Below are 23,757 nucleotides of genomic sequence, written 5' to 3'. Positions count from 1 at the left end.
CACCACCAGGGAAGTCCCCAGGTAGAGATTTTTGGATAGGAAGGTTGACGTTATGAGTAGCTCATGGGAGAGGTCCAGCCTGGAGATATAAATTGAGGAACCATCTATGTATTGATGGTACCTAAAGCCATGAGACTAGATGAAGTCATTGAAGGATTGACTGTAAATAGAGAAAAGTGGGAGAAGGAGTGAGTCCAGGGACAGTCTGACATTAAGAAAGCAAAATAAAGTGCAGAGAACATACATTGAAAGAGCAAATATTGAATGAAGATTAAAGAAAAATTATTGAAATGAGCAAAAATTCTCAATTGTTGAATAAACTTGGAAAATCTGGAAATCGTTAGTGACTATTATCAGGCAGATGAATTAAAAAAGAAAATCTCTGCTAGTATATTTTTGAAAATCTACTTTCTAAAGATTTAATGATATTTTTGTTTGCATCTCTCCTACAGGCCAGACTCTATTTATTAATCAGGTCCAATGGAAATTTTAGAGCATTAGCAAGATAATTCAGGGCCAACCTTAGCAGTAATTGCAGCAAAAAACAAACAAAAAATGTAAAAGTCACACCTAATCATTGGAACTGTCCTAGAAATTAAGGTGCAAAGTGTTTTGTGGTTTGTAGATTGCTGCTTCCTTTCTCTAAACCCAGCTATTTTGTGATACCATGGTGTCGTGATTCTTAGCTGGGGATAACTTTGCGCCCCCACGGAACACTTAGCCATGTCCATAGACGTGTTTGGTTGTCTTAACTGGGATGGGGCTGCTATCGGCGTCTAGTGGGTAGAGGCCAGGGATGCTAATGAACACCCTACATTGCGCAGGACAGCGCCCACAGCAATGTCAACAAGCAGAGGCTGAGAAACCCTGACTCAGGCTACGGCTATTTATCTCAGGGAGTTTATAACAGAGCAATAACACCAGAAAAACATCCGACTTCATTTATTTTTCAGTAAAGTGATAAAAAAGGTGCACAAGTGGAAGAAGGTGGAGGGGAGACACAGTTCAAGAAAAGGGGAAAAGAGGAAAATAAATATGCAGTGCAACACTTACGGGCTCTGAGAAGTTCTTAGATTCAATAAACAACTAGTAGATGTGGCAGCACAGAATGACGTAACAGGCTGTGGGAGTGATCTTCGCTCACATAATCTCACAGAGCTACAACGTTCCCTGGGATTTGCTTTACTGAATCTGGGGCCTGATCACAGGAGTAACACATTAAGTCTCAATGCCAGTGATGGAGGGTTAACCCGAGATGAGACCAACAAGCAATGACTCTTTACCTTCCCCAGTCTTTGATCCCTGCAGTTCCAAGGCTGTGGCTGGTCCCTCTAATTACCCGCAGAAAGAGAGGTGGCAAAAACCTAGATCTAGACCTCAGTGGGTAGAGAATGAACCAATTGACTACTGTAAATTAGGTTAATCATCTTGCAATTAATTCAGTTCTCTGCCTCCTCTAGCGTGTCTTTTCTGGCCATGGGTTTTCTCAGCATGTGCATCTCTGTCGAGCTGCTGTAGGGGACGGCAGCAGTTGGACTCCTTAGAATCAGGCAGCGTGCTCGTTGGTGTGCTCGGAAGGCTCCAGAGATGGTGGGCACCGAGAACGTTTTCCAAAGGCCTCATCCTGTGGAAAGCCAGGCGATTAGGGAGCTCAAGTGCAGGGGGTGCTGAGCCATGGTAAGCGCTGTCGGGCCAACTAAAGCTCGCTGGAATACACGCACGGCCAGGGACAGAGCCTCAGCCAGTGCACGTGTGGCCAGACTGCCTTGGGGGTCCTCCCGGGGAAGAGTAAGGCGTGGGCCACACTCTCCACTGTTGGCATTGTGGGCTGTAGTAGCTGACGAAAACCTCACATGGGATCGCCCAGTTCACTCGGATGGAGTACAGTTTCACTTCTCCACACGCCCAGATATATTACGGAGCACACTCTCTCCATCACCAAGAGTGAGTGGCCGCCTTCTTCCATGGCTCTTCAGCCGCAGGTGTAGCCGGTGCTGCCGGGGCCCTGCCCATCTCCGCGGGGTACTTGCCATCCTGTACACGAGGACTGAGTGTTACTGCGAGCACTCCTGACGCTCTCTCTGAGGGCATCCAGGCCACAGGAGCGTGAGTGGCTCTCACATGTGGCAACCCAGAGTGACGGGGAATAATGCCCTCAGGACTGTCGTCAGGCAGGTGAGAGAGAGGAGTGGATGGAGAAACAGCCCAGCTTCCTTGCCTCTAGGGTGGAACCACCTGAGCTTGTCCTGTACTGTCTCCCAAGGGCCCAGCAGGGACCAGTTGTCCACAGCCGGCTTCTGCTCATGACTGGGCCTCTGATCACCTTCTTGCCCATCCCTGACCGAGCTGCCCTTGCCCTGACCAGTGTTTCTCGGGATGAGCTCCCAAATAAAGTCCTTGCACTCGGATCCTCTCGTCAGGGTTTGCTTCTGGGGAACCCAACCAAAGGCACAGTCAAGACGACAAGTGAACATCTAGTCCGTCCCATGACAGAGTGGGCAGATACACCTCTCTACTGAGAGAGGGGTACCCGGGGACGCCAGCTGAGGGGCTGCATTTGGATCAAGCTCATGGTTTACAGAGCAGGGTAGTGGAGGGGTTCCGAACCAGGGGGATGATTTTGCCCCCGCAAGGCCTGTTGGGCAATATCTAGAGCCATTCTGGGTTATCACAACGGGGGACGAGTGCTGCTGGCGTCTAGCGGGTAAGGCCAGGGATGCTGCTAAACATCCTACCGTGCACAGGAAAATGCCCCCTAACAAGTGCCACTAGTGCCAAGGCTCAGGCACCCTGGCGCTCTACAGCACAGCACTCAGAAGACCCGGCTCGGGACACTTTTCTCACCTCTAGAAAGGGGATGAAATATTTCTTCACACGAGTCTTGAAGTAAAGTAACTAGAGCAGGGGCTCAATCGTTCCTTCATTCTTGTGCCAACTTTGTGCCAAGTAATGTGCCAAGTTGGTGAGCAGACAAAGATGGGAAAGGCATCGTGTCTGCCCTCAGAGAATCCAGAGGCTGGGTGTGGAGAACGGTGCAAACACTCGACTCCCTTCCGACGCGAAGCCTGGCTCTGATACGGCGTGTGGTACGTGTGCTTTGGCAGAACAGCAGAGACAAGGAGGCGAGCTCCTTGGAAGTCAGGAAGGGATGTTTGAGGTGATGGGTGGAGATCGGCAGGTGGCTAAGCAGAGAGGGCACAGAGCCCTGAAGGGGTGGGCCTGTCGGTGCCCCGTGACTACGCTCAGAGCACAGAAAGCAACGGAGAGAGAGGAGAGGAAAGAGGTGGGGAGGAGACAGGCGCCGGCTGGTGAGGGGCCTTGTCTGCAGGGCTGGGACAAGGTGAGCCAGCCAGGCATCCAGGGCACCGGCCCTGTTGGGACCTGCACAAGCCGAGGGTGGCTGTCTCCTTCCACCCTACGCCCTAGGCTCCTGGTTGCCTCACCCTAGTCCCAGCCCTCCTCCCCTGTCATGCTGAGAAGCTACGGGGCCTGGTCTGCAGGCTGGGAGCAGCCCCCAGAAATCTTGCACTTCTTCACTTTCTAGAAGGATAACCTGACTCAAACACAGGTCCACTGTGCCACTTCCCCTCCAACAGAGTCTACTTCAGATCCCCAAGAAAGCAGAGCTTTCCCTTTCTAATTAGCCTCTCCACCTAAACGGAATACTGTCCCAGACCGGTACTTTTTCAGACCCAACACACAGCAAATTCCTGAGGACAGGAGGTGAACGGGATCATGGTTGGTGAGAAGCCTGCAAGAGTCTGGCAGGCAGCTAAGTTCACCTGTTCAGGCTGGAAGAACAGGCAGTGCTTTGGGTGAGGGTCAGAGCTCCCGCTCACCTCATTCAGTTGGGCTGGATTAAAGTTGGCTATTTGGATGACTGGATAGCAAACTATGGTTTAACTATCCAGTCTTACACTTAGCCTAAAGGTGGGCATGTGGAGGGGAAAAGGGAGAGACAGGGAAGGATGCTTAAAAGAGCTAAGAAACTAAACCGACTTCAAGCCCCCCCTGAGGCATCCACAAGTATTCACATTGGCCTTTCACATCCGCGGGTTCCGCATTTGCGGTTTCAACCCACCACGGATCAAATATAATCAGATCTGCAGAGGGAGAACCAGGGATGGGGATACGGAGGGCCTACTGTAAGGACTTGAGCATCTGAGGATTTTAGCATCCTTGAGGCGGGGCGGAGCGGGGCGGGTGGGTGTCCTGGAACCAATCACCCGCTGATACCGAGGGATGACTGTATACATTTGCCCCAAGGCAACTGATATGCCAGGAGAAAATTATTCTTGTCCATTCCTGAACGAGGGACATGTTTAAGGAACTCTTAGTCAAGGAGTTTTTAATCCTATTTCAGTAGACTGTATCTACTGTAATATGTAATTATCATAATTGCTATTGGTTAGAAAAACACATTTATTTTATGGTAGTCTGTAATTCAGGAATTTCACCAGTTTATCTTGGATTCTTCTCATTTGTGACTTCACTATGAATATTGTATTATCATTACGTCTACACCTAAACATCAAGAGATTCTTTAAAAAAAAAAAAGAAAAAAAACCTGTCCAAAAAGGCTGGCAGATTGCAAGGCAACAATATTAATGGAAAACAATGGCCCATAAATTACCTACCACTCAATCATACCACTCCAAACCACCACTAGGACTGTAGCTGTGGTCTACAGTTAGAGTAACCATTTAAACTGTACTGCCGTCACCTGGAACAACAGTTCTCAACCCTATCAGATGCAAACCACCTTTTAAAACAAACAATTTAATCCTGAATGTAATTCTTAGACGATATAACATACCTCCCACATACTTTGAAAAAGACTATAAAGCCCTTTCTGAAATACCTAGAGAAATAAAAGGTAAGTACTTCTGTAAAAGAATGTCATGTTACGTGCACATCTCTCTGAAAACCATTAGGCAGGAGATCACTGGAAGAATCAATGAAGAATTCTGATGCTTGCACCACATACAGCGAGCCTCCATGTAGGCAAGAGCTATGTATGGGGACTCTTTGGGTGTGTTAATTTGGCGACGGACACCAGGAGCAGTCCTGCCACCGGGAACAAACAAGACATTCCAAAAACAGTGAATAATGCTTGGTGAAGTGATCGCCAAGAAATGACCACCTTTCATGACCTTCCCGGCAACTGCATGCAGTACCACGAAAATTGGTGTGTATTAAAGCCGCACCAAAAAATGATCGATTTTTTGGTTGCCTGCTTGTGCTTTTCAAGGTTCCAAGAAAAGAAGGGGTGGCGAAGCCCAGCCCTTGGTGGAAGTGCGGGCCCGAGAAGCAGAAGTGAGCGGGGCGGGCCTGCGCCCAACAGGCAATAGAAGGATGAGGCCTGAGCCTACGATCTGCGCAGGCGCACACGCGGATGCGCGCGCCTGCGGGGAGGACGTGCGGGGAGGACGTGCGGGGAGGACGTGCGGGGCGGGGTGGGGGGGCGGGGAACGCTTACATTCACATCCGGGCCATCTGCTGCAGCGCGAGGCGAGCGAGATCCAGCGCGGTGGCCGCTCGAACACCGTTAGGTCTTTCCCTAAACGCAGGTACTTTGCGGGCTGCTTCTTCGGGGGCGGGTGTCTTGGTGTCCTTTTTGAGGTGAGGCTGGTCGCGCCACTGTGGAGTGGCCGCGTTTGCAAGAATGCTCGTCGATACTGCAGACAGGGTTTTCACCCGGTTCATCCGCTCACTTAGGTTTTCTCTTCTCTTAGGGCCCCCATTTTGTTTTGTACCGCAATGCAGCAGGCTCTAGAAAGAGCTTTGGATCGTGCGGAGTATGTCATTGCAAGTGCCCAACAGAGACCTCCGGAAAGGAAATACCCATCTAATGGGGAGAAGTCTCTCTATGAAAAACTTTATGACATTTATGTTGAAGAATGTGAAAAGGAGCCTGAGGTTACGGAGGAATTAAGAAGCAATGTGAACCTGTTAGAGAAGCTTCTTAGGAGAGAGTCGTTGCCGTGTTTGGTGGTCAACCTGTACCCAGGAAAAGAGGGCTATTCGCTGATGCTCAAGGGGGAACATGGATCGTCTGCAGAGACCATTCGACTGCCCTATGAAGAAGGGCAATTGCTCGAATACTTGGATGCAGAAGAATTACCTCCTGTTTTGGTGGATTTCCTGGAAAAGTCTCAGGTTAACGTTTTTCGTCGTGGGTGTGTCATAGCAGAAATACGGGACTACAGGCAGTCCAGCGGCCGGGAACCTCCCCATTACCAAAGCAGGCATATTCTCCTACGTCCCACGATGCAGACTTTAGCCTGCGATGTAGAGGCCATAGCCAGCGATAATCAGAATTGGACCCAGGAGGACAAACTTTTGCTTGAGAGCCAACTGATCTTAGCTACAGCTGAACCACTGTGTCTAGACCCTTCTATATCAGTGGTCTGCACTGAAAACAGACTGCTCTATAACAAACAAAAGCTGAACACTCTTCCCATGAAAAGGAACTTCAAGAGGCATTCTATGGCCTCTCTGAATCGGCAGCAGGAGCTGTCTCGTCCACCTCCTCCTGAGCTAAGAGCCCTGACTTCCTGCAAAAGAATAAGAGAAAGTAAAACAGGTGGGAATCCCGGCCTCAAAACTTTTAAAGCAGGAAGTTGTGTAGATACGTGGAAACAGAGACCCTGTGACTTGGCCGTACCTTCTCAAGTGGACGTGGAGAAATATGCTAAAGGGAAAAAGTCTGTCGGATACGATGATTCACAACCAACAGTCTGGCCCGTGCATGAGGTACAAGGTGGTCTTGCATTTGGATGTGAGGCTGGCTACCAGTCCCAGGCAACAAGGCTGACCGTCAGGCAGCTGACTGATAATTCACTTGCCTCTGGAAAAGGGTCCGGTAAAGAAGCCACGTGGGAGAGACAGCTGTCTCCCCCCCGCCCCTCCGCAGATGGCCATCCCTGCAGTTTCCTGCCCAGGCCAAAGACTGATGCTGGGAGAGTGGTCAGTCGGCCCGAGGAGTCGGTTCAGAAGAGCACCCAGTGTCCAGTGCAGATGTCACACAGCTCCAGTGGCTCCGCCGGTCTCGGGCAACCTTCTCCAGGGAAAGAACCAGAACAGCCTAAGACTGGGTGGGTTCAGTCTTCAGTGCCCGGCAGAGGAGCCAAACATCCAGCTCCACCCATGAGACTTCCTGGGCGCTCACGAAGGAGCTCCTGGGGTGACAGCCTCACTTCACAGCAGGCAGGGAGCTCTCAGCCATGTCCATCTCCTGGCCCTGCTCCTAAGCCACCAGGTCTTTCCCAGAAATCCTCTGTGGAGCTGAGCCCGTTTAGCACGCTTCCTGCCACCGCCCTGTCCACTGCGGGCTCATCACGGACGACCCCGGATGCCCGGGTCTCGGTCATGTCCGTTGGCGTGGAGGTAACCAGAGTAGTGGGCCCCAGTCGCAGAGGCCAGGCCTCGGGGAGAGGCTGTGCCACCAGGGCCCCAGCTCCCGGGGGGATGCAGCCGGGCCACCTGCCCGCAGGAGCTCCGCCGCCGCCTCCTCCTCCTCCTCCTCCTCCTCCTCCTCCGCCGCCTCCTCCTCCTCCTCCTCCTCCTTCTCCGCCTCCTCCTCCTCCTCCGGTAGAGGTTCAGCTGTTTTTGAAAGACGCTTCGGGTCTCGGGCCCTTTGCTGTGGTGCAGCTGCCCCACGGTTTTCTCCTGGGGAGAAGCCAGCAGCGGGCCCCGCAGCTGCGCCTCTCCCAGCTGCTTCCCAAGCGGCCCCCGCAGTGGCCCTGTGCCCCGCCTCCTCGGCTGCCGGCATCCCAAGGTCTGGGGGCACGGGGTCCGGGAGTACGGGGTCCAGGGGTACAGGGTCCGGGGGCACAGGGTGCAGGGGTACAGGGTCCGGGGGTACAGGGTGCAGGGGTACAGGGTCCGGGGGTACAGGGTGCAGGGGTACAGGGTCCGGGGGTACAGGGTGCAGGGGTACAGGGTCCGGGAGTACAGGGTCCGGGGGCACAGGGTGCAGGGGTACAGGGTCTGGGGGTACAGGGTGCAGGGGTACAGGGTCCGGGGGCACAGGGTGCAGGGGTACAGGGTCCGGGGGTACAGGGTGCAGGGGTACAGGGTCCGGGGGCACAGGGTGCAGGGGTACAGGGTCCGGGGGTACAGGGTCCGGGGGCACAGGGTGCAGGGGTACAGGGTCTGGGGGTACAGGGTCCGGGGGTACAGGGTGCAGGGGTACAGGGTCCGGGGACACAGGGTGCAGGGGTACAGGGTCCGGGGGCACAGGGTGCAGGGGTACAGGGTCCGGGGGCACAGGGTGCAGGGGTACAGGGTCCGGGGGTACAGGGTCCGGGGGCACAGGGTGCAGGGGTACAGGGTCCGGGGACACAGGGTGCAGGGGTACAGGGTCCGGGGTCACAGGGTGCAGTGGTACAGTGTCTGGGGGTACAGGGTCCGGGGGTACGGGGTCCGGGGGTACAGGGTCCGGGGACACACGGTCCGGGGGCACGGGGTCCAGGGGTACAGGGTCCGGGGGCACAGGGTCCGGGGGTACAGGGTGCAGGGGTACAGGGTCCGGGGGCACAGGGTGCAGGGGTACAGTGTCCGGGGGTACAGGGTCCGGGGGTACGGGGTCCGGGTGTACAGGGTCCAGGGACACACGGTCCGGGGGTACGGGGTCCGGGGGCACGGGGTCCAGGGGTATGGGGTCCGGGGGCACAGGGTCCGGGGGTACAGGGTGCAGGGGTACAGGGTCCGGGGACACAGGGTGCAGGGGTACAGGGTCCGGAGTCACAGGGTGCAGGGGTACAGGGTCCGGGGGTACAGGGTCCGGGGGTACGGGGTCCGGGGGTACAGGGTCCAGGGACACACGGTCCGGGGGTACGGGGTCCGGGGGCACGGGGTCCAGGGGTACGGGGTCCGGGGGCACAGGGTCCGGGGGTACAGGGTGCAGGGGTACAGGGTCCGGGGACACAGGGTGCAGGGGTACAGGGTCCGGGGTCACAGGGTGCAGTGGTACAGTGTCTGGGGGTACAGGGTCCGGGGGTACGGGGTCCGGGGGTACAGGGTCCGGGGACACACGGTCCGGGGGCACGGGGTCCAGGGGTACAGGGTCCGGGGGCACAGGGTCCGGGGGTACAGGGTGCAGGGGTACAGGGTCCGGGGGCACAGGGTGCAGGGGTACAGTGTCCGGGGGTACAGGGTCCGGGGGTACGGGGTCCGGGGGTACAGGGTCCGGGGACACACGGTCCGGGGGTACGGGGTCCGGGGGTACGGGGTCCAGGGACACGGGGTCCGGGGGTACGGGGTCCAGGGACACAGGTTCCAGGGGCACAGGGTCCGGGGGCACAGGGTCCGGGGGTACAGGGTGCAGGGGTACAGGGTCCGGGGGCACAGGGTGCAGGGGTACAGGGTCTGGGGGTACAGGGTCCGGGGGTACGGGGTCCGGGGGTACAGGGTCCAGGGACACACGGTCCGGTGGTACGGGGTCCAGGCGTATGGGGTCCGGGGGCACAGGGTCCAGGGGTCCAGGGTCCGGGGTCACAGGGTCCAGGGGTACAGGGTCTGGGGGTACAGGGTCCGGGGGCACAGGGTGCGGGGATACGGGGTCCGGGGGTACAGGGTGTGGGGTTACGGGGTCCGGGGGCACAGGCTTCAGGTTCAGAGGGCGCCGCCGTTTCCAACTGGGTCGTGCGTGCCCAGCAAGCCTTGCTCGTTCACCTCAGTGCAGTGGGCGGATTCCTGCCGCCCCAGGTGCCCTTGTTGTCCCCGCCGGCCTCTGGCTGGAGCCGCCCCGGGCTGAGCCCCCTGCAGCAGAGGGGCCGGGCCTCCGCGGCCCCGCCGCCGCAGGTGCACTCCACCGTGCACGGCGCCGACTTGCCGCCCCCTCGGGGCCCGCAGCCCAGCAGCCAGGCCGCGGGGACCGCGGATAGAGGCCCGCCAGCCGCTCCCAAGCCCTGAGGCCTGGCTGATTTCCTCTCGTTTTGAAAACACAAGAGCAGCGACCGAATGCATTGCGAGTTTCACCCGCATTTGGGGGTTTTTTAATGTGTCGCTCTTTTACGTTGTTAGACGTACAGACTTTCTGCAGAGGCACGAGCCCGTGATTTTTACATAGAGATGGGGAAGTGCTTTACTAAACTGGCATGGTTTCGCCGAAGCCATCGCTTGGGCGGTGGCTGTTGACAGTTGTTTTTATTGCGATGTTCTCAAGTGTATCCAGACCCAAACTAGGGTCAGTTTAAACTCCTGAAGCCTGTAATTTCTCTCAAGCAATAAAACTGCAACACCAGTAAAGTCAAAATTAGTATTATTCTAACAAGATGTGACTAACACATAACTGTCGCAGCTTCACCCTTTTACGTGTACAGCTCAGTAGTGTTAAGTGGACTTTTGTCGTTGCTGTACAACAGATCTCTAGGGTTGTTTTCTTCTTGCAGAAGTGAAGCTGTATCCCCGTGAGCACCAGCTCCCTGTTTCCCTCGCCCCCAGCCCTGGCCCCCACCCCTCTATTTTCTGTGTCTCTGAGTGTGACTGCTTTAGATACTTCGTAGAGGTGGGCTCGCACAGGATTTGTCTTTCGTGACGGGCTCATTTCACTTAACGTCCTGTCCTCGAGGTCCATCCATGTTAGCGTGCCACAGGAAGGTTGTAGCTGTTGACAAGTGCTTTCAGTGTACATGAGATATACTGAAGCGGCCTATGAAGTATCAGAAACGTCCTTCGGAAGAGAGTGCACTTTCCTATTTGTTTATTTAGTTTAAAAGCTTTTTGCACCAGTGTATGAAATGCAATTTTTATACATTTGGTTTGGGAAAAAAACAAAAACAAGCTAACGCTACCAAAAATTGATGCTTGTCATCTTGATATTGAGGCCATGGGATACCTCCAAGTGCGCAGCATGCTTTAGGGGCACTTGCTTGCGTGGATGTCCCCAGCCCTTTAAAAGGTGCCCCTCCCCTCCCCCCCCCCCACCAGCCCAGCTCTTCTCCTCTAGGCTGCAGTCACTGGCCTTGAAAGGGCACTTCTGGGATGTTGTCTTCTCTCTTTATAAAACCATTTACATTTTTGAGGACCCAGGGTTATTTGCAGAAGGTAAATATCTAAACATCTGGAAATGAGTTTGTTTTTCAAGTGTTTTCAACTTTGGTACGTTCTGAAGTGGAGTCCCTCTCCCCCGCGTTCCTTCTTTTCCCTTCCCTTGCTGAGTGATCACCAACTGGTCAGCTGTCCCTGCTTCCTCATCTCTTTTTACCTTCTTTCTTGTTTCAGTGGGGCTCAGAAGACCCCTGAAGTTTTCTGTTTTCTTTTTCCGTTTCTTATTGTGGTATAATTTACATAAGAATCAACCATTTTAAAGTGTACAATTCATTGGCATTTACTGCATTTAGAATGTTGTGGGACCACAGCCTCTGTCTGCTTCCAAAACATTTTCATCGCCCAAGAGAAATCTCTGTACCCATTCAGCACTCACTTCCCAGCTTCCTCTCCCCCAGCCCAGGAAACCACCAATTTGCGTTCTGTCTCTACGGACTCCCCCATCTCGATTTTTCCTAAAAATGGAATCAGAGACTATGTGACCTCTTCTGTCTGGCCCCTTTCACTTGGCATAATGTTTTCGAGGTTCATCCACATCGTAACACGTATTGGTACTTCATTCCTTTTTAGGGCTGAATAACATTCCCTGGTTTGTGTACGCCACATTTTGTTTATCCATCATCTGTTGATGTACATTTGAGTTGGTCCCACCTTTTGCCATTGTGTATAGTGTGGCTATGAACAGTTGTGTACAAGTATCTGAAGGCCTCTCGTATTTTGTTCTTACAACTTTGAAGGACAACCTGTGTATATAAAAGTATTTTTTCCAAGTACACATGTACGTTTCCCTGCCTTTTGCCCCAACCAAAAAAAGGAAGTTTGGCAGTTCCAAAAGAGATGAGTGAAGAGGCAGGTAACCGGTGATTCTTAGTGCATTAACCCGGCTGTACTAACGTGCTACCGATCCTGTTAAGGGAAGATTTGGTCAGCTTGAAGCCAACATCGCAGATATGCCAGCGGAGTGACACTGAGCCCAGTAGAGCTTTACGTAGCCCACCCTGGACATCTTTAGGAAGGGTGCCTGCACTTTGAAGAAGCGACCAATTGCAAAGAAGAGCTTATACTCAGCCTTGGGAGCCAACCAGACAAGTGAACTCTGAATCTCACTAGGTTTTGTGTACCTTCTCCCTTTTTGTGCTCACTCTCATCCTTTCAAGTACGACTGCACGGAGAGACCAGCTGACGTTGTGCTCCCTTCCCAGGCAAGCAAATAAATGCAGCTTTGTTTCAGATTACCATTTGTCGGTCTTCATTTCCTCCTAATAATCCTCACCAAGGTTTGTAATTGAAGCAACTGCCTCACTGATGAAGAAGAAAGAGTATACCCCTGGAAATACAATCCCAGAGTCTGTATTCATTCAAACACCTGTAAAGGGAGGACTTCCCTCGTGCCTTGTACTGTGTGAGGCCTTAGGTGGGATGCGGAGAATACAGATACCAAAGAAAAGTAAAATACCTCTTCACAACCTAGATTTCATTCAAAATTCACGTAATTTTATCCTTCAGCAATTTAAGGTAAATTCCCTGTAGGATAAAGTCTCAGTAGAATAATGAATGTTACATATCTGAAGATGAGTACACAACAGAATGGGAAATAGCAGAAGACTCAAGATTTTAGTGGCTTACCACCCTGCCACAAGTCAGAGGTCAGGACACAGACCAAGGAGATGGTGGAAATAGGACTCCAGAGAGAAAATATTGCCCAGCTCATGAAGTCCAGGTATGTGTATCTGCACAGAGAATTTGTACTTGTTTATAAATGATAAGTTAAAAAATCTATCATTCCATTCTAGATTGCTATTTTGAGAAAATCTTGGGGAAAATACCCCTAAGAAACTTTTGTTTATTTCTTTAAAGTGACAGAAACATGTTAGGTTCCTTGCTAGACAGACCATCTCCAACATCCTGTTCTTACTTCTGCCACCTCTCAACAGATACCGATATTGTCTTTGGTTTTTGTTGTGTGTTGCTTCCTGTAATAGCACCACGACCACCTGTTCCTTAGAGAAAACTGAGTTCATTCTTTCTGGCAAGGGAGAGGACAACCTTGACAGAGTCTTAGTAGTGTTTTAGATAGTTAAATGTCTTTTTCCATAAAGTCTAATAAAATAACCCTTCATCTCAAGTACTTCAGTATTTGACCTGCAGGGAAAATGTAAAACTTAGCTGCTTTAATTGCATTTTGAAAAACACTTAGGCTCTAAAATACAGGATTTTTCCGTCTGTTCTCACTTCCTGCTGGGCATTATTCTGTTTTTGCATGTTTTAATTCACTCAGTCCTTGCAAGGACCATGGAAGGAAGGTACAGTTATAGATGAGGAAACAAGGCATTGGGCACTTAAATAATTTGCTCAAGGTCACCCAGCTATGAACTATCAGAGCCCAGATTCGGATCCAAGCCTCCTGGGGTCAGAGACTATGTCCTTTACCACACTACCCTCTCCACTGCCTCACTGAGGGCAAGACATAGACCTGTCCCCAGTGGACTCATCATATGATTGGAAAGACCTCAAGATGTATGGATGAAATGACAGATTACAATCTGTCACTTAGCCACATCTTGGTGTTTGAGAGGAGCTAATAACTGACATCTTTGCCACAGTTTGGAACCATTTGACAGAGATTCAGGACTCAGACAGCTGAACGTCAATATATTCTCTTTATACGTTCTGCTCATATATTCAAGGACACAATTTAGATCTGGACCAAGCAGGTTTTCTAATAGCTGCACCCTGTATTAGGGAGATTCTTCCACTCGCTCACAGGCAGGGCTAGAGAACTACAGAGCCCTCCCTGTGGGTCTGGCTCTCTTACAGGGGGAATTGAGTGGGCAGAGCAAGGCCAATTTTACTTTACTGAAGAGCTTCTTAATCCTTGGATGATGGGCCTATGGCATTTGGTGAAGGCTATGGATCCTTTCTCAGAATGACATTTTTATGTGCATAAAGTAAAATATATGGCATTACAAAGGAAGCCCATTACACTAATATACAACCCTGAAGGTATAAACTTATGATAAATAATAAATATGCTTCTTTGTTAATGCATTAAATAATAAGATGTAGCAGAGGAACTAATAATTACTATAATTTCAAAGCAGTGCTGAGCATGAATGATATTTTGAGGTACCTGCAATAAGTGGGATATGTGAAAACATCTGTGATTTCTATTCAATACAAATTCATAGACATTGTTAATACTACTGTGGTTTGTTATCTATATTCATTTGCAGGAAATAATATATTTCACTTAGAGATCAGAGAATGTAAGCATATAAAGCATTTTCTTTTCTCATTAAGTTCATGGATCCCCTAAAAGTGTCCATGAGCCCCAGGTTAAGAATACTTGCTCTAATTGAAGGTCGTCCTCCCCCAGAAAAAGAAGTAGGTAATAAGCATCATCTCCAGCAGTATATGCTATATGAACAAGCCTGCCGGTGATCAAGTTTGCTCCCACTGTACATAGTGACCAGATTATTGAATGGTTATCACAGCAGCTTGGAAAGGAGTTGCTTACAAGGTGTACATTATTCATTTAATCCTCAAAATGACCCTATTGGTAGTTAATGTTGTTAACTCCATTTTCAAGTGAGGAAATTGAGGTTAATGTAATTTGTCAAAGTTCGCACATCTGAGGAGGGGTAAGCATTTGAATCTAGGTAGTCTGGCTCCAGAACCCACAGTCTTAACCACTAAACTGAACCTGCTCAGTAAGTTTAGAGGGCTACTCTAAGAATACCTGGGGCTAAGTATAACTGTCATTTATAAAGTTATTTTCCTAGAAAAAAATTTAAATAAATCATTGGAAGACAACCCTTCTGTAGACTAGGGCTTCTTCCATATAGAGATCAGGAATTACTGAACACCCTGTAGTTGCCAGTTATCCACTGTATCGAATAAGCATTATCCCAAAGTGACCTTATTTTGGCTGCCTGGACCACAAATCGGCTGGGGCTGGAGCAGAGTGGAGAGCGGGGCTTCCACTGAATTCAGCTTCCTGACGGGAGGGCACGTCACTTCTAATGAGCTCTGTCGAGAACTCTGAAGGGTCTGAGACCCTATGCTGCTTGAAAACTAACAAGTTAGCCTTAATTTCATGGATGCTGGCAGAAGACAAGAATACTGGGTCAGAGACAAAGGACTTTATTACCCATAGCACAACAGGCAGCATGCATTTCATGTGTGCATTGGTTCCCTTGCCCACCCAAGTCCCATGGGGACAACAGAGAGGTGGGCCCGAGTGAATACTGCACATGCAGTAGATGTCTGTCACAAGGGAAGAACCCAAGCTTAGGAAATAACAATATGTGTAAAGGGGCTGCAAACAAACCTGCCTAATTTTTGCTCTAGAGAAAGACATTATCTTTATTATGACAGTCAAGAAACAAATTTGTCTTTGGCTCCATTAGGGAGATACTATCTCTATTTCCTCTGGCTGTTTACCATACAAACTTCCTGGAAAGTTAGTCCAGAATAAAGGCTATCAGTGTCTCTGCTCACAAGACATGCAGAAACAAGGGAAACATGGAGAACTGTCCCCCACCAGACTTCAGGTGCTGGCAACTGGAATTCCCAGACAACTCCTTTAAGTGGCTAGTGTCCAACTCCAGATGGCAACACTCAAGCAGTTTGCGTGTCCCTTCATTGATAAAGTTGTTTTCTCATGCTCATTCTATAAAAGGAGAACAGTAAGGGTGCAGGTCCCTCTACCAGAATGCGAACCCACGCTATGTATCCAGGGGGGTGTGGTGGCACTGGCCTCTTCTCAAATGAATGATGGAAGGAAGGGGACCTGTGCCTTCTCTTCTCTTGCTACCCTGCCCTTTTAAGTTTTCCTTTCCCCCAATAAAGCTGATGACTCAATTCATTCCAGGCCCTGGTGCATAACATGTGATACCCAAATGGTCTCAGTACAGTAGATAAAGAAAAGTAACAGACAACTAAGAGTTCCCAGCAGCCAGAAGGAGGAACATAAAACAGAACAGGCACCCAGCAAAACAGAATTGCTAGAGGAGGACAGATGACAACTTTTAAAAAATCACAGGGCTTCCCTGGTGGCGCAGTGGTTAAGAATCTGCCTGCCATTGCAGGGGACACGGGTTCGAGCCCTGGTCTGGGAAGATCCCACATGCCGCAGAGCGACTAAGCCCGTGCGCCACAACTACTGAGCCTGCACTCTAGAGCCCGCGAGTCACCACTACTGAGCCCACGTGCCACAACTACTGAAGCCCACGCGCCTAGAGCCTGTGCTCTGCAACAAGAGAAGCCACCGCAATGAAAGCCCTCGCACCACAATGAAGAGTAGCCCCCACTCGCAGCAACTAGAGAAAGCTCGTGCGCAGCAACGAAGACCCAACACAGCCAAAAATAAATACATAAAATAAATTTATAAAAAAGAAAAAAGAAGAAGGGGATCCCCCAGGGATCCTTTAAAAAAACATCACAAACTTTCTGTAAATGGATGCTATGGCTTTAAACTTAAAAATACATTAGTTGGGGACTTCCCTGGTGGTCCAGTGGTAAAGAACCTGCCGTCCAATGCAGGGGACGTGGGTTTGATCCCTGGTCGGGGAACTAAGATCCCACATGCCGCGGGGCAACTAAGCCTGCGTGCCACAACTACTGAGCTCACGTGTCTCAACTAGAGAGGCCATGTACCACAACTAGAGAGAAGCCCATGCGCCACAATGAAGAGCCTACACCACAACAAAAGATCCCACATGCCTCAACTAAGATCTGACACAGCCAAAAAAATAAAATAAATAAATAATACATTAGTTGAAAATACCGTATATTAACACATATATGTGGAATCTAGAAAAATGGTACAGATGAACCTGTTTGCAAGGCAGAAATAGAGACACAGACATAGAGAACAAATGTATGGACACCAAGGGGGGAAAGGAGGGGTGGGATGAATTGCGAGGTTGGGACTGACATATATACACTAATATGTAACAAATAGGCAACTAATGAGAACCTGCTGTATAGCACAGGGGGCTCAGTGCTCTGTGATGACCTAAATGGAAAGGAAATCCAAAAAAGAGGGGATATATGCGTACATAGAGCTGAATCACTTTGCTGTACAGCAGAAACTAACACAACATTGTAAAACAACTATACCCCAATTAAAAAAAAAAAAAACATTAGTTGAATTTAGGGAGAGGATAGCTACTGTTGTGGCCGGAGTTAGTAACCTGGGTGAAGGGGAAGAAAAATCTCAAGGCATGATGTCTCAAAAATATAAAAAGATGGAACTTATAGAAAAAAAAGAGACTTGGAGGATAGATCTAGGAGACATAACAAGCAAAAATAGGAGAACAAGGAACCGATGGAGGTAAAGTATGATTAAGCAAGTAATAAATGCAATTTTCCCTGAACAAAACAAAGGCCCAAGTTTACAGACTCAAAAAGTACACCAACTTCCCAGTAGGTGCCATGAGAGTCACAGTAGATAATCTACCCATTATAGTAGATTAAATTATTGTTCAACAAGTATTGATTCCCTCCCCTTTAACATGGAGCAAATTGCACTTCCCTTTTTTCTTTAATAAATTTATTTAATTAATTAATTTATTTTTGGCTGCATTGGGTCTTCGTTGCTGCGTGCAGGCTTTCTGTAGTTGCAGTGAGCAGGGGCCATTCTTCGTTGCAGTGCATGGGCTTCTCATTGCAGTGGCTTCTCTTGTTGCAGAGCACAGGCTCTAGGTGCGCGGGCTTCAGTAGTTGTGGCACGTGGGCTCAGTAGTTGTGGCTCGTGGGCTCAGTAGTTGTGGCTCATGGGCTCAGTAGTTGTGGCTCATGGACTCTAGAGCGCAGGCTCAGTAGCTGTGGCGCACGGGCTTAGTTGCTCCGCAGCATGTGGGATCTTCCCGGACCAGGGCTCGAACCCATATCTCCTGCACTGGCAGGCAGATTGTTAACCACTGCACCACCAGGGAAGCCCCATACTTCCCTAACTCTTGACTTTGAGTTTTATCACGTGACTCACTTTGGCCAATGGACTATTAATGGATATGATACAAGAAGAAACTTGAAATATACCTGCATAGTGGGTTCACCATCCTGTGCTTCTGCTTTCTGCCCTGAGAAGAGCATGCTTTGGGAGGCTCTTGATCCAAGGAGGATGAGAAATACATCAAGAAGACCTGGACCCAACTTGGACCTTAGAGTCAAGCCCAGCATAGATTTGTAGATGTGTGAGTGACCAATAAATGCTTATTGTTTAATGCCAATGAACTTTTTGTGGTAGTTTGTTACATAGCCTTACTGTGGCAATAGCTGATAGGCCTAATTTTACTTAGGCATATCCTGGTAAAATTATAAATCTCAATAATTAAAAATAAATCTTAAGTTTCTAGTCAGAATAAGTTGTCTACAAATAAAAAGTAAGATAAGTATTAGGCTTTTCTTATATAACACTGGAAGTCCTGGAAGCTAGAAGATGTTGAAAAAACAACTAGGAGACTACTGAAAGTAAAGGACTACAACCCAAGAATCCCATTACCCAGCCAGTATTTTATTCATCCATCCCAGCAAAAAAATTTTTTTTTAATTTTTTAGGAATTAAAAAAATTGAACAACCACATGCTCTATTCGAGAAAAATCATTCTAACTACTCAGCCATAAAAAAAGAATGAAATAATGCCATTTGCAGCAAGATGAATGGACCTAGAGATTATCATACTGAGTGAAGTAAGTCAGACAGAGAAAGACAAATATCATATGATATCACTTATATGTGGAATCTAAAAAAAGAGGGACTTCCCTGGTGGTCCAGTGGCTAAGACTCCGTGCTTCCACTGCAGGGGGCACTAAGATCTGACATGCCGCGTGGTGTGGCCAAAAATAAATAAATAAATAAATAAATAAATAAAATAAAAAATAAAAAATGGTATAAATGAACTTATTTACAAAACAGAAACAGGCTCACAGACATAGAAAACAAACTTATGGTTACCAAAGGGGAAAGGGGGTGGGGGAGGAATAAATTAGGAATTTGGGACTAGCAGATACAAACTACTATATATAAAATAGATAAACAACAAGGACCTATTGTATAGCACAGGGAACTATATTCAATATCTTGTAATAACCTATGAGGGAAAAGAATCTGAAAAAGAAGGGGTGTGTATGTGTGTGTGTGTGTATACATATCTGAACCACTTTGCTGTACACCTGAAACACTGTAACTCAACTATACTTCAATTAAAAAAAAATCATTCTAACCAAACAATAAATGAACAAAAACAGAGGCCTCACGTACTAAAGTTTAAATTAAATGGATAATAATTGGATTTCTAAAAATAAGTAATATGTAGTTTAATCTAAACCAATCATAAACAAATGTCTTGGAATATGTAATGTGAGTATTAGATAAGGATTCTTAAAATGAAAGAGGTTGCTGCAAAGGCAATTTTAATAATAATTTAGAACTAAACTATTTCAGAAAAACCTAGACATTGGATGTGGTGAGCATGGAGGTAGAGTGAAAAAAGAGCATTTGAAATTTCTCAGAGAAGGAAGGGGAAGAGAAATTAAAATAGCCTAACAATATCGTCTTATTGGGGTAGGGGAGTCAGGGAAAGATAGACTGCCTTGGTGAGAAAAATAGTTGAGGGGTCTTGTTTTCAAGTAATGGTAACAAAACATGTAATTGATTAAGAACACTAGAGAATAACAAGTTGCCATTAAAAGAATGGAAAAGTACAATGGAATGTCCAAATTAACAAGGGCAAAAAATAGAATGGAGAGCAACTTAATAAAACTGGAAAGAAAAGAAATAGTAAAAAGAAGAACTATCAAAGTCAAATGATATAGCATAAATGCAACACAGAAGGAATAAAACCAAGTATACCAGTCGTTTCAGTAAATGCAAACGGACTTAATTCTATGAGAAGACTGAAAATGTCAAAATGAGTTTTAAAAAACGAAACCAAACCCAGCTATATGATAAGTTATAAGAAAAAGAGAGAGAGAGAGATAGCAAGGCCAATGCCATAAAAAACAGAAATGGCAACATTATGATCAGGAAAGGAGGAGCTGAAGATGAAAGAACCTGCGAGAGACTGAAGAGGGACATTGTGGAACAACAGAAGGCACAGTTTAAGAAGAAAGTGTCAAAAACTTGTATGTTCCAAGCAACAGACGCTCAATACATAAAGAAGAAAGCCTAGGATTGAGTATCGAAAGATACCCACATTTACAGGTTGGGAAAAGAGTAAGCTGGGGACTTCCCTGGTGGTCCAATGGGTAAGACTCCACGCTTCCACTGCAAGGGGCATGGGTTCGATCCCTGGTCAGGGAACTAAGATCCCACATGCTGCATGGTGCAGCCAAAAAAAATTAAAAATAAATAAAAATAAAAAGAATAAGCTGGAATGGGAGGCTGAGAAGGAGTGACCAAGAAAGGAAAGGAAGAGCAGGAAGGTGGGTGATGTAATTTCTTGAGGTCTCAACCTACATACAGGTAAAGGCAACCCCAGCCACAGCGGTCAGACAGCCTCTCCACCCGGCACCAGCTCCAGGGTCAGAGAAGACAGAACCTGGAGGACAACATTCCCTTCCCTGCAGGCAGCCTGAAGGAGACGCAGGCCTTTTCACACAACCCTCCATTCTCCCGCATCTGCAATTTGTAACAGATTGTAACAGAGGTGCACAGTGCAGAATTAGGTTCTTTTATCTAAATGGGAGTTTTGTAGGCTTGGGGTGTTAAGAAAGGAGCAGCTGCCCAATGTATGGGTGACATTGTGGAACACAGCAGTGGTGGAAATAAAAAGAGGGTGCCCATTATTTCCCATTAAAAGATCCATTTAACTTCCTGAGACTTAAAAAGTCAGTCCATGTTAAGACAATGTACTGTTTCTGACCCACTAAAAATCCCCTTTTCTCTTTTGTTGACTAATCAGGAGTCTATATTTACTGTCAAGTTTTAGCAATAGTTTTAGGGAATTTTTTTCTAATATCTATAGGAAATACAACTGGTTAATATTGGCAAATACAGGTCCCATTTCTGTGCCATAAGCTGTGCAGAGCTTTCATTTTTCAGTGATGAGAATGTGTGGCAACCAATAAATTTTCAAAACACTCTCATTATGCATATTGACCACCCTTCTCAACACACATACACAGGCTCTCTTTTTTCTGGAACAGGCAGTAAATTATGAAAGAAAAATAACACACTGCACAAAATACAGATACGATGCCACTTACCTGGGATTTCTACCTCTTCCTAGCCTTCAGGGTGATGCTGGCATTTTCAATGTGTAGGGAATTGGGGCAGGAGGATAAAATGTAGCTGGCCTGATTTGAACAGGGAAAGGGAAGTGAAAGAACAGCTGATGTCCCAAACACTTCTTCCCCTGGTGGGGGGATTGGGGAGCTATTATTAAAGGGTATAAACTTGTAACTAGTAGATAAATAAGTCCTGGAGATCTAATGCATGGCATAGTGATTACAGACAACAGTACTGTATTATATACTTCAAGGTTGCTAAGAGACTAGATCTTAAATGTTCTCACCACAAAAAAGAAATCTAATTATGTGACGTGATAGAGGTGTGAGCTAACTCTATGGTAATTATATTGCAATATATAAGTGCATCAAATCAACGTGTGGTACACCTTAAACTTACACATGTTATATGTCAATTATATCTCAAATTTTAAAATAAATTTTTTAAAAACCTCCACTGAGTAGAACATTTGAAAATGGCTAACAGCATCCGCTCAGGAATTTACCTTAAAAAGAAACAGATAAAACCAAAATCTAGAGCCACGCTACCCAAAGTGTGGTCCCCTGGACAGCAGCATTGGCATTCCAGGGGAGCCTGTTAGAAATGCAGTCTCTGGACCCTATCCCAGACCTACTGAATCAGAATCTGCATTTTGTCAAGATCCCCCAAAAGTTTGCAAAGTGCTGCTATGGAAAAATCTCCCGTCGAGCTAATAAAGAATAGAGACCCAGGCTTGTTGAAGTGGGATGAAGCCTGGGCCTTTGTATTTTTACCAAGTTGCTCAGGGGACTCTGATACCAGCCGAAGTCTGAGCATCACTGCACGAGAGCAGTGCTATTCGACACAGTAGCCATTAGCCACCTGTGGCTGTTTACATCTACGTTTAAATTTAATTGAACAAAATTAAAAATTCAGTCACACTAACCACATTTCAGTGCTCAAGAGCCACATGTGGCTAGTGGCTACTCTATTGGACAGTGCATGTATAACACTTCCATCATTGTAGCAAGTTCTGTAGGGCAGCACTGGGTTCATTAGTTCTCAATCTTGGCTATATGTTAGAATCACTGGCCATGGTTTTGTTGTTGTTGTTAGTTTGTTTTAACACAGAATGCTTATTTTAGGCCTCATCCTATAGGCACTTTATCTTCATAGAAACTTGACTTACTGTTTTCTAGTAAGGACACCATTAGGAAAACCAAGCTCTTGATCTCAATAAAACCTCACATATTTATACTCAGATAATCATGTGCAATATTGTCATTTCGAAACAAAGCAGGAGCTCATGGGGCCCTCCCAGGGACAAAAGCCTTTCCATGTCCCCCATTTCCTGTTTGTAGGGAAAAGGCTTCACCCCCTAGACCTTCCTTGAGTTCCAAAGGGCAGATTCAAACAGTTACTAATTAGGGAAAGGAAGGAATACAGAAACAAAGGAGGAGCAGTCAAGAAACAACAGTGCAGTAATTAAAGCAGGGTCCTGGTTCCTCCTCAAGGGATATACATAGCAATATATCTCTGAGTTCTTCTGCAGGAACTAAGGCCCCCCCCCCCCAGGTGGAGGATGGTAACTTCAGGCTGAGCACAAGCACGTGGACCCCAGACTGGATGGAACCAGAAGGCTGATGACTGAGATTCCTGGACCACCACCCTGTTATCTCACCACCAACAATCAGAGGAAGGTCATATACCTGCATATCTCCCCCAAAATTTTGCGTATAAAAACTCTTCCCTGAACCAGCAACCTACTGTATAGCACAGGGAACTCTGCTCAATACTCTGTAATAACCTAAATGGGAAAATAAGTTGAAAAAGAATAGATGCATGTATATGTATAACTAAATCACTTTGCTGTATGCCTGAAACGAACACATTGTTAATCAATTATACTCCAATATAAGATAAAATTTTTTTAAAAGACCAAAATATAGGTTAAAATACAAAAAACAAAAAAAACTCTTCCCTGAAACCAATGGGGAAATCAGGCCTTTTGAGCATAAGCCACCCGTTCTCCTTGTTTGGCCCTGCAATAAACCTTTCTCTGCTCCAAACTCCAGCATTTTGGTTTGTTTGGCCTCACTGTGCATCAGGCACACGAACTTGGGTAGGACAACAATTTAAGTTTGCTGGACTCCAAGCTATGGTGCCAGGCTCTACATAGGTCATTTCATAGATATGATACTTTCTTCATTTCCCTTGTTATTAGTTGAAAAGATCATATGAAAACACTAAGAAAAACTTGAAAAGATTTCACACAACCATCACACTATCTCTCACTATTTCTCTGACACAGTCATCTTTGTTCAGAGCCATTACTCTCTAGTCCTTGCACATTTGCATATAGAATCTGATTTTACACAGGCCACCCCAGCCTGGCTGTCCAATAGGTTTACAACAATTACAAAACAGAATCTCGATTAGATCAGCCCCCACCCCCAACCTTCAGAATATACAGAAATATTGTCAAGTGC

The 23,757-nt window shown here is 47.5% G+C and overlaps 2 pseudogenes across 2 annotated transcripts in view; both read left to right on the top strand.

Moving 5' to 3' along the window:
* LOC309619920 (ferritin light chain pseudogene) overlaps positions 1 to 23,757 on the top strand; it is a 178,803-nt pseudogene that overhangs the window by 115,560 nt on the left and 39,486 nt on the right. The gene's annotated exons all lie outside the window — the stretch shown is intronic.
* LOC309620982 (transcription factor SPT20 homolog pseudogene) lies at positions 5,486 to 7,566 on the top strand (annotated as a pseudogene). The gene has a single exon. The product of its transcript is annotated as a transcription factor SPT20 homolog pseudogene (transcript).

Source organism: Balaenoptera borealis (assembly GCF_965194805.1).
Source record: "Balaenoptera borealis genome assembly, chromosome: X".
In the NCBI taxonomy this organism is placed as follows: Eukaryota; Metazoa; Chordata; class Mammalia; order Artiodactyla; family Balaenopteridae; genus Balaenoptera; species Balaenoptera borealis.
This window is presented reverse-complemented; position numbering and strand designations above follow the sequence as displayed.